Source organism: Tasmannia lanceolata, unplaced genomic scaffold, assembly GCF_043159265.1.
Source record: "Tasmannia lanceolata isolate RefF3 unplaced genomic scaffold, GAP_Taslan_0.1 ptg000002l, whole genome shotgun sequence".
Lineage (NCBI taxonomy): Eukaryota > Viridiplantae > Streptophyta > Magnoliopsida > Canellales > Winteraceae > Tasmannia > Tasmannia lanceolata.
The window spans coordinates 51,620,745-51,632,719 of record NW_027518679.1 but is presented as its reverse complement, the minus strand read 5'-3'; the positions used below and the strand labels follow the sequence as shown (position 1 = coordinate 51,632,719).

Here is an 11,975-nt window from a genome sequence, read left to right as displayed (position 1 = left end):
GGCCTTAGAGTCTTAGGGTTTGTTGTTAGTACTTTAAGGCTTGTTTTTGTATATTGATTATGATTACTTGCATATGATTATGATAGTGTGTGATCATTTCTTTACTTACTCACATGCTTAGCTGTAGCATTTACCTGCTAATTTACCTTGATCATATGCTTAGCTATAGCTCATTTATTTTTCTAGTTTATCGTATTTGTTATATCTGGTGCAAACCTTATACCTTTAGTTGTAGCATGCATGTGTTTGCACATCAGAACTTAGACATCATTTAGGCATGACACTCATAACCTAGCTACTCTGAGGTGACACTTCTTTCATTTATTTTGTGTGTGCTTATTATTCATCTCCTAGACATGCATAATTAGGTAGACGTCTTCTTGGAGATATATGTTTCCATTTCGCATGATTTTCATCCGAAACTCTTCAAAATCAATAAGTAAATGGAATAAGAGACCAAGTGCACTTGGGCAGATGAGGTGCTCTTCGGACCTTCCAAATTTGTAACCAGACACGAACCTTTTGTATCTCTGGTTAACCATTGCAACAGAGCATAATAGGTTTCTTCAAGGGAACCTACTCCCCAATAACATGCATGTGTGATAAATTCAGAATTTGATGCTTTACTGATATTTCCTTCCCTCTTTATACATTAAGAGCCACCACAATTGTATATCATGCACACTTGCATAAAAGTAGGAGAAAAAATAGAAAACCCCTACTAAATGGACTCTTAACTCCTAACTAATTTCTCTTGATAACCCCTAACTTAATGGACTCTAACTGATTACTCTTGAAACTTAATGGACTCTAATTAATTTCTCTTGATTCACACAAATAACATCATAATTAATAGGAAAAATCTGCATCAATAGCTATAAAGAAATAAAAGACTCTTTGGCACGTAACATTCCACTCACCTTGAAATCAACCTTGTCCTCAAGGTTGGAGATTAAGCCAACGTATGAAAAATGAAATCTTCTTGTACAGGTCCTATCTCATTTTCTTTTCCCTTCTCTCTCCTTTTCTTTTTCTCTTTGGCTTGCGATTATTAACCATTTCGTTTGTCGTCGTCAAAGGTTGGGGCAGCTCCATTTTCAAATTGATTTCATTATGTCGTTCATCAAAGCTCCTTCGCTGTATTTTTTTAAATGAATGGGATGTTGATGCATGGATGGTTGTTGGTGAGTATATTTTCGATGGCACTGACAATTTTGAGCAAAATGATAATTTTTTAGACTACGACCTTGTCGAAACTAACAATGCTAATAAACACATTTCTTTTATAGATTTTTCTCTTTTTTTCTTCTTTGAGCTTAGGAAGATATGAATTCATTGAACTTGGAACACCCGTCCTAGAGGGGACATAAGCTCTGCGTCCACCATTACAGTTTTGGTTGTTGGAGCTTTCCTCCTAGGCGTACATGTGGGCTCCATCTCATCAAACCGAGCCTCCTGGCCGCCCGTATGTGTAGCTGTCATCTTGTCAAACCGAGCGTTCATAGGAGAAAATATCTTCTGCATCTCTTTATCATTATGTATTGTCCCACAGCAAGAGAACGCTTCCAACCATCTGATCCTTGGATCATCCATCCCTACCTCCGATACCAAATATTACATTCGAAGATTTACTTTTCTGAAATCTGTTGGAACCTATTGTGACGAGGAAGAAGCAAGGGTTCAGAGATTAAGAATTTAGGTTTCTTGGAGGGAGCCTACTCCAATAACACACATTATTGATATTTTCTTCCCTCTTTATGCATTAAGAGCCACAATTGTATCTCAGGTACACTTGCATAAAAGTAGGAGAAAGAATAGAAAACCCCTACTAAATGGACTTTTAACTCCTAACTAATTGCTCTTGATAACCCCTAATTTAATGGACTATCTAATTACTCTTGATTCACACGACTAACATCCTAACTAATAGGAAAAATCTGCACCAATAATTATGAAGATAAAAGAGACTCTTCGGCACGTAACAGCTCGATTCATACAAAATGAGACAAACTGCGTATATTTTTCATGGGGACAACGCTTTGGGAAAAATCAAAACTATCCTCACTCCCACTTGATGAGAGAGAGGGAGAGATATTCATGCAAAAATTCTTTTCATTTTCATATCAGACAGGCTCAGAAAAGAGTTGATTAGAGATGGTAAATGCGTTGGCAAGTTTTGAGATAGATTGTTAATTTGAACAATTTAATATATGTTATTTTTTATGTTTTCATAATCAGTGTTTACACACAGTAAAATGTTTTTGTTTTTTTTGAATGGTACACTTAGTAAAATGCATAACAGAAAAAAAAACCTGACCGGGTTTAAACGCCACTAGCTCAAAAAAAAAAAAAAAAAACAGGTCCTTCCAGAAAAAGTATAGAAGAATGTAGAGAGAGAGAGAGAGAGAGAGAGAGAGAGAGAAGAGAAAGGTGGGTGAAAATGGGTTAATATGACGCTGCTATGATTACAATTTGTGCTACATAAACTTGATTCATCCATATCATCAAATCCTTGATTCATCCATTCTCTCTAAAATCTAAAATACTTGCTAATACATATCATCAAATCCTAAAATTTAAAATAATAACCCATGATTCATCCATTCCTAATAATTTTTCTAAAGGCACAAAATTAATTATTAATAATATTTTACTAACGAACCATAAATATGTAAAATGTTTTAAGACTTATGAAAGTGCTGTGTAGTGTTCAAATTGACAAAAGTGTCCTAAAGAAGATTATGCATTTAGAGAAGAAAACAAAAACATCAGATGTAAATTTCCAAAAAACCTTATTGCATAGAAATCCAATAATCTGTATAAGACAGGCATTCATCGGAAAATGTATAATCAGGGCATGCAACTCGGGTCGATTTTTGGGGATTCGGGTTGAACTTTTAACATAAAATATAGATGGGTCCGGGCTGATTCCAATCCATCTTTTAGCAAGAGGCTATGGAAGTAACATTGGAACTAATACGACAAAATTATTATTTGAATGCAACTAAATGACTCAAAAGTGTTTAAACATTCAAGCCATACCAGCTCTTGTCGAAGCTTCTGCCTTTGTTGAATGGCAGAGGTTTTCTCCTCAGTCAATTTGGAAATAATATCCCATGCCTGAAGAAAAAAAATATCAGCAACACTGCATGATAGGTATCTGAATTTGAATAATAGAGTATCACAAATTCAATGAACCATTAAATTTAATATATGCCAATTTTCTGAATTCAAATAATAATTCAATCAGCTATCCAAAGAAATTTAACTTTATAATTGAAGCTAAAGCATAATTTGGAGGAAAAAAATAATATAGTAGAGGATATACAAAAGTAGAAAATCAACTATAACAGATCAGAAAACAAACAAGAAACAACAATGCTAGAAACTAAAGCACAATCATCACGCATCCATAGTATGCATGCATTTTTGTAGTATGCATGCATTTTATGGTGTTGCGCAGCATTAATAGAGTTCAAAAACCCACCAATGGAAGTATAAGTGTTTTCTTCTCTGAACACATAAATTTACAACGGAATAAGTCACAAGATATATTCACAGACAACAATTTAATGGACAAACATACAATAAATGCTTCTCATTAGAAATGTCATGCAAAAAAGCAGAGGACTGAGTGCAGTTTTTTTTTTTTTTTTTTGGAAAGTTACAAAAGTGCAGATTAAGTACCACACTAAATGGAACCAATGTACTCTTTGTTAATGAATCATATACACCCAGGAACAGAAATGCCTGGTCGACAGCTTGAAGGCATTCAGAAATTTACCTAACAGCAATTACCATCTGTCCACTGATCCAACATTACAAAAGATATCGTCAAAATCAACTCGAAAACTTCAAACACCCTTCTCTAAATTCATAGCTAGAGTAGGAAAAGGGGGAGAAACAAAAACTCCATATTGTAGCCTATAGCCAATTCAGCGTTTCTGACTCGTCAAGTCAATGTTTCGTGTTTTAAACGGTGAAGTTTTATTGATAATGAAAAAGAAAGGAGGCCCTTAGACCAAGCTGGTCAATGGAAACATTAAAAACTGGACAAAAATACAAGTGCCCATGAGGGGAAATATGATCAAAAGGCTTTGATGCATCTCTATCAACCCCACTCCGAGCAAATCCACAAAACTGTTTGCAGAGTGAAGGACGTGATGGAAAGAAGTTGCATGCCTCTCCACCATGTCCAAGAACTCATCGATAGCATCTGCAAACCTCTACCATCTTGGTCAAAGGGCCTACTTCCAATCTCATCATCCTCCTTAAGATAACATTAACTCTCTTGTTGGTACTCCCGAAAAACTTTTTTCTGTAACTAGTCATTCATATCTCCCTGTGATCGGCATTGTACCGACTCTTTGAATGTCCAGTTCAAAATGCATCATTCTTTCCATTAAACTTTGGCACTTCCATGTTAATACTTCTTTTGGTAGATCACACACAATAAATAGGTTCAGATCTTTCCAGTTCACATGGTGTACGGTCCACGAGAAGTCTACTCTCATATGACAACATCTTGTATCAATAGTTAACCTCCCCTCATTAATTCCACTACTTTTAACAATACCCCGAACGTGCTCTATTACTGAACTGATGCTCGGCTCTTCAAAACTTTCACCCTAAAGTCAGCTTGGTGAGTAAAGCAATCCTTAATAATTTTAATCGGATCCAACCGTTGGATATTGAAATCTGACCACTATAAGTTTGATGGCTAATATTAATCTAACTACATATCAAATCTTGATCAAATCCGTTCAAAACATTTTCACAATGGTCATAATAAACCCTAGGCATCAACAAAACTTAATATCGTAAAATTACAGAAAACAGAACTCTCAAATCCAATGACTGAGATTCATACAAATAATCATCACATTTCAGATCTGGCTGTCTAGATTGTTCCTCTTTAAGATCATAGAAAAATCCTATCTTCCAAGAGAACTTTAGATTTCAAAATCAATAAAATAGAACACAGCATCCAATGGCTAATATTTAACTATCCAGTTCTGGTTGGAACAGATTACTCCAATTTAAGCCCTGAGCAACACGAATTAAAGCTTGACAATTTCGAACAAGAGAAGAAAGAATGGTGGAAATGGTACCTTGAGACAATGAAGAAGATAGATTTGTTGGAGTCACAACAATGAGACCAAAGGCATCACATCAATGGTATTCATAGGGCACCACACCGTAGGTCGGTTGGGCATCACATCACAATCTCTGGGGAAGAATTTTCTTCATGGAAAAAACTTGTTCTCATAAACATAACATCATTGAAAAGTTTATAATATAGATATATTTATATATAAGAAAATAACCTAGAAAGTTCTAAAACCCTAACCTAAAGAAACCATAAAGACTAAAATACCCTCTTGAGGAAACTCTCCCCTCAAAGTTCATGAAAATGAGCTACCCCTTTTACAATCTTGTAATGCATGGGTGGGGTCCATTCTAAACACACTTAATATCAAATAACTTGAGTGATTTATATGGAAAAAGACCCTATGACCCATATGACTTAAAACCTTCATAAGACATTCTCTATTCACTCATTTGACTCCCCAATGGGACACATTTCATCAGTGAAATCCAGTAAAGATTAGGTTTGACTTCTTTGACCTTGGGTGTCTTAGATCCATCAGAAATGCACGTACGCTCAAGGATAAATTTTCTTCAACGGCCACAGTTTTCACAGCGGATCAAGCTCTCCATTGTTAGTTGGATGATATTGAGGGAGGAGTTCGGGGGCAGTTACTCTTTTGATGCGACCTACGAAATTAGCATGACATCATGATGGGAAGTGTTTATATATAGACTTCTTTAGCTTGCAAATAAAAATTAAAAAACTTCCGAATTGATATGATTTTGTAAAAAAACCATTCAAAAAAATCATGATGGGAAGAGTTTCGAAATTGAAGTCTGCAGCTAGGTGGGCTCCTACTTCACCAATGTCGTTAAGCTCAACTTCGACGGTTGCCCCCTTGGCAATCCAGACCAACTAGAATGGGTGGGGGTCTACCGCGATGATGGTAAAGCAATGTGTCATGTTTCTATTCACAGCTGACTAGTCATGTCGAGTTGTCGAAGAAGAAGTGTGTACCTTCTTACCAGCTTGTGAACCATTGTTTGAAAAATGAATGGGATCTTGAGGATGGAGAAGGATTCATCTAATGTAATTTCATGGACTCATAGAACCAATTGGGGTCATGGAGACTTGCCCCTTTTATCGATGAGGTGCCGAAGTATTGTATAGGTTGAGAATGTGTTATCTCATGTTCCATGACGTGCAAATAATGTAGCCAATAAGCTTGATAAGCCAAATATTTCTAGGCATGAGTTGTACATAGTTCCTTCCCATTGAAGTTGTTTTGTAATTTCTCTTGCTCTCTTTAATAAATTTAGTGCATCATCCTCATCATCATCATCGTAAAAAACATAGAGAAAGCATCCTTCATGAATTGCCAACCTACATGGAAAAGGCCAGAAAGAATCCATCTAATCCTGAAGCTCAATTTCCTTTCATAGGAAAGATGGCTACCACAATTTCCTTCTTTGCGAATTCTCCCACTCCTTGCACCTGCTATCACTACTTCCAAATTCTACTCCACCCAACCTTGACCTAAATCTAATAGGCTAGAAAGAATCCTCTCTTCTTCTTTTTCTCGTTAACAACAATAGTAGCAAAAGGGAACCCTAGGTTTTGGGTGTCCCAAACTTAATTTTAATTGTAGCTCAAAGGGAAATCCAAGTCCTATCAGCATCAGAGGAGTGTGGAGAAATAGTAGGACAGTGATAATCCAAGCTTACGTCCCATTGGTTTCGAATATTCCAATGAAGCAAAGATCTCAACAATGTCAATGAGCAAATGCATGTTTAAAGGATACTGCGATGAATTGTGTGGGCACTAAAAAAAAGTCCGGTTCCATAGATATTGTAGAACATTTTTTCTTATGGCAGAAAGTTTTATTAAAGTGGAAAAGGGGAGAACCCCAAGACTGAGATGGTCAAACAAAGACAATAGGCAAAGTAGAAGACCAAAAAACTCAATCCCAACCCTCGCTATTCCATCTCTAGCCAACCAGTCTGCCTCTCTAGATATTGGAGAACACTATTTTGGAAATCACGCATGACATGAGATGGATGTATCCTCGGTGCACATTTGAATAAGTGCAAATGAAGTGGCAGACCTTAATGCAATGGAGGTTTTAATGTGGGTCAAGATACTCCACTATAGAACTGTTTTATGATTTTCAAGGGTGCTAAAAATTTATTTCTCTTGTCCTGACCATCGCGGTATTTTTCTGTGAATAAAATTAGCAGCCATTCAAATATTTCTCTCGTACTGCCTTGGCTAGTTGAATCCATATCGTCCCTGATGTTGTATACTTCATAACCACAAAATTATTATATCTTGCTCACACACCTTGAAAAAAAAAGGAGTTAGAATAAGAAAGGAAAGAAAGTTATATTGAGGCAGTGGTCATAAATGGCCTCAATCTGTCATTTAGTTATAAATGAAGAAGAGCCAACCTCTCCAACACTTGCAAGCATAGAAGAGAAAGAATAGTGAATACAAGTCATATCAAAAGCAATAGCCCCCGATATAACTTAATCATGATATGATTATTTTTGAAATGCACACCTCTTAAAAAATAGTCTTACCTCTGAAGCTTTCTCTTTGGGTTCATCAACAGATCTTGATCCTTGAAAAAGTTCACTTTACATTAAATGTATGCGCACTTGAAACAAAGTGGTAGAGAGCACGTAACAAAAATAGTTGAACTCATATATGACATTCAGAATGAGAAAACTCTAATGATGAGAAATACTGACAGCATCAAAGACGGAGGCATTTGTGTTTCCATTGTCTAGTACAGAAGCCCTCGGCGAATTTCCTTCTTCTGATCCTTCGGGGACTGGCGAGGGGGGATTAGCAGGAATATAGACCACTCTCAATTTAAACTCCTCAACAACCTTTCTAGCTTCTTTGCTGAACTGAAAAACCAATTTATGTCAGATAAGAGGTTGGCAACAAATATCATAACAACATTTAATACTAAAAGCTAAGAGACAAGACCATCCAACCATTTCCGGGGTAAAATGGTTGTGCCAGGATTTGCAACAACACTCTGGAGAAGAAACTTATCCTTGCATTGCAAATCAGGTGGAGCTTCTTTGTGGGCTTGCATTGTCACATGAAAAACGAAGAGAGGGGAAAACCCAAAGCAATTAATCAAAGATTTATGACCAAAGCAATGCAACCCTGGGTAAAAGTGATCCACTTACGCTAGAGTTGAGAATCAGTAATGTCTAGAGTTCCACGTCCATGGACTTTGTCAGACTACTTATGGAAACAATCCAATCAACTTAGGGGAGCAGGGTTAGTCGTACCAGATTTTTAAGGTAGTGTGAACCCTCGTGTAAACTGTCTGTGACACTTGGGGACTTGGTCTTTGAATAAACTTACATCTAAGCTCTCGTGGAGTTATGTGAACAGCGACGAGAACTTTGGAGTCACGCGGGAATTGGATGTGTTTTTTAGAGAGAGATGATGAGAGGAATTTTAAGTTTAAGTTTCTCCAATTTTGGATGAACTTAAGGCTGCCAATTTTAATTTATATTCGAGAACTTTAAGTACCAAAGTGCATGAAGTCGTCATTTTTTTGGGACTCTACACCAATGACCCATTTTATAATTCTTGAAAAAAAATACACCACTAACAATTTATTCATCTAGTCTGCCAAAAGCCACCCAAATCCACTGCCACTAAACTCCGTAAGTATTCTTGGATTGAAATCCGTACGTTGATGAGCCACATGTTTCTTGCCCTAACTCCTAACTATAGTTTACCTCATTAAGAGTTTAAGTAGCACCAGAAAATGGGAATTATGCATTAGTAATTAGGTAAGTTAACAATGTAACATACTATTGAGTGAAAGATAATTATATTTAAAGAGATAAAAGACTACAAGTGCAAGTCAGCAGGCAAAGATTGCCTAACATACAAGGAATCCATCCAGGCCCCCTGATTTGGCCAATTGATGTGCACTCCTAGGAATATGGACAAAAGAAAGAAATCTTTAATTTCATCACACATTGCAGAAATTTCTTCTAAAAACCTAGCTAATCTCTGATGATCTACACTCTGAGCCCCAAGAAATAAGATTAGAGGAATTACCTTCCACCTCGAACTTACCTTCCATTTGCTTCCTGAATATGCGCATGCTGAGGTGGATAGCAAGAACCTCAATAATACCTGTACGGGCATATCTAAAATACTCCTAAAGCTAAAAGTGCAAAGAAAAAAAATCTAATCAAACGATGTCATATCAACAATAAAGTATGCCAGGATATTTGATGTCGATTAAATAGTCCCGATAGGATGCTTCATCTCAAGCAGCCCTAAATTGATATTTTTTAGATTCGACGCTCTTTTTTTTATTTTTTTGATCAGTAAGCTAGGTTTAGGCGGACCCCTACCAGAATATTAATTAAATAAAAATGATTCAAGAAAAGGAACAAGGACACACCACAATCCTTAGGACAAAGTCTAAGGAAGGGGCAGGACAACTAAGGACATGCTTCCCTTAAAATATGTCACGCCCCAAACCCCACCCTGGGCATAAGACATGACAGAGCCGTACACCTGCAAGATGAATCACACAAATGTACAAGGCTACAAAGCAATAACAAAATAACCTGGCAATTCATAACTGAAATATCAATGTTCAATTAATGCGGACCCATCAGAGTCAAATCAAATCTCATCTCTCCCCAAAGAGTCAAAGCGGAAATAAATAATATGGTCTTTACATCTTATTCAAAGTACTCACTTCGTAATGAACTGAAAACAAATAAGCTAATCTCTGAGTCAAAATTCAAATTCCAAAACTAAGCGTCCTGTTCCTCGTTAACCTCACGAGGGTCAAAACCTGAAAATATTTTATAACCACAGTCAGTTGAAAAGCTCAGTACATAATAAAATACTACTCTAAGTACAGTCTAAGCATGCCAAGGTTTAATATGGTTCGGATATTAGAGTCAAAGCAGAAGACTGAGTTCACAGCTGAATAATAGGTACAAGGTAAATATGTGTGCATGTCAAATATGGTTCTGAATTAAAGTGCAATAGGCAATTCAATGTCTAAGTTCTGATCAAAGTCAAAAGTTTTCAGAATTCAAATGCTATGGTCAAACTCATATGGTGTTCAGAGTTCAAATACACTTCAGAATCATCAGCATGGCCAGACGACATGTTATTGTTTATCCACCGACAGTCCACGGTGTCAGAAGATATGTTATTGCTTATCCACCGACAGTCCACGGTATCAGAATTAGTTCCTCAAGTTCAGATACAAGTCGACAGGGCCAGCGTTTTATCCCATTGACGGGCCAGAAGTTCAGTGTACTACCCCCATGGTGGGTCCAGAGTTGCCAAATGTTTTACCCCATATGGCAGGGTCTAGAAATCATCCAAGCCTCCACAGAGGTGTTCAGAAGGTATCAAGGGTTCATGTTCAGATAATTTTAATTATTCAAATGGTTCCAATGATTCAAAGTTCCAAACAGTAGTTTTGAAGGTTCAAAATTCAGAACATATATTTATAACGGTTATTTCAAATATTGAGGGTTCAGAACAGTTATTCCAAAGGTTCAGAGTTCAGAACAATTATTTCAGAGGTTCAGAGGTCAGAACAGTTATTCCAAAGGTTCAGAGTTCAGAACAATTATTTCAGAGGTTCAGAGGTCAGAACAGTTATTCCAAAGGTTCAGAGTTCAGAACAGTTATTTCAGAGGTTCAGAGGTCAGAACAGTTATTCCAAAGGTTCAGAGTTCAGAACATTTATTTCAGAGGTTCAGAGGTCAGAACAGTTATTCCAAGGTTCAAAGTTCAGAATAGTTATTTTAGAGGTTCAGAGGTCAGAACAGTTATTCCAAAGGTTCAGAGTTCAGAATAGATATTTCAGAAGTTCAGATACTTCTAAATATTCAAATAGTTCTAAAGATTCAAAATTCAAAACGATGGTTCCAAAGGTCTAAAGTCCAGACAAATATTCATACAGTTGTTTCAAAGTTTCTAAAGTAGCAGTGGGTAAAACAAAACGGCATGCTAGACTAAAAGCAAATTCTGAGGTTCAAAGGCATCAATACAGGTTTTTCCAAAGTTAATACATATTCAAATGAGAAGGGTTTATAATGCCCAAAGTAGTACGTTATTATATACGTCAATGACGAAAACTTTTCCTTTTTCTTAATCATTTTAGTTTCCTGCAATTAAGAATATGGATATCCTCCATGAGTTTCATTATTAATTTATCTCCTATCGGACATATATGTCCTTATATTGACATAAGACACCCTTTGGTGTCTCTTCGGAAACGAATCGGTAAATAATCCTAGGGTTCTTTTAGTATTTTTGAGATTTTCATTATTGTAAAGTTTTCAAAACTTATTGAAACTATTGTTAACAGAAAGCTGGCATTTTTGGCATATCCGTAGAGTACAAGAACGTCGAAAACGGATAAGAAAGGAATAAGTTATGAATTTCTGAAGTTTTGGAAAAATTATCGCGTCGGACGTCTGGAATTCCGAAACCCAATTTTTCACCCTTTTTGCACTAAAACGGCCATAACTTCTTCGTTTGACATCCGATTCACGCGTGGTTGGATCCGTTGGACTCATATCGACGAGAGAAATCCATCTAATCCAATTCCAAGCTCGAAAATCCTCAAATAACAAGGTTTCTATGGATACAAACAAATTGATCTTGAGTTCTTTGGGGGGTTCAACACGAAACGAATCCCAAGGAATCCAAGATCTATCATGGACTTTGCCATAGACTAAAACCAAGGCTCTAATCACACCTCTTTTCACATCAAATCCCTAGTTTAGGGTTCTTTCATTCGTTTAACCATTAAAGATTAATAATCTTACCTTGGTTTGCGATATCTTTTCTTGAATCACAC

The 11,975-nt window shown here is 36.5% G+C and overlaps 1 pseudogene; it reads right to left on the bottom strand.

Annotated features, from left to right (window-relative positions):
* Nucleotides 1-2,832: 2,832 nt before the first annotated feature.
* LOC143892848 (vesicle-associated protein 1-3-like) lies at nucleotides 2,833-10,264 on the bottom strand (annotated as a pseudogene).
* Between the last annotated feature and the right edge of the window lie 1,711 nt (nucleotides 10,265-11,975).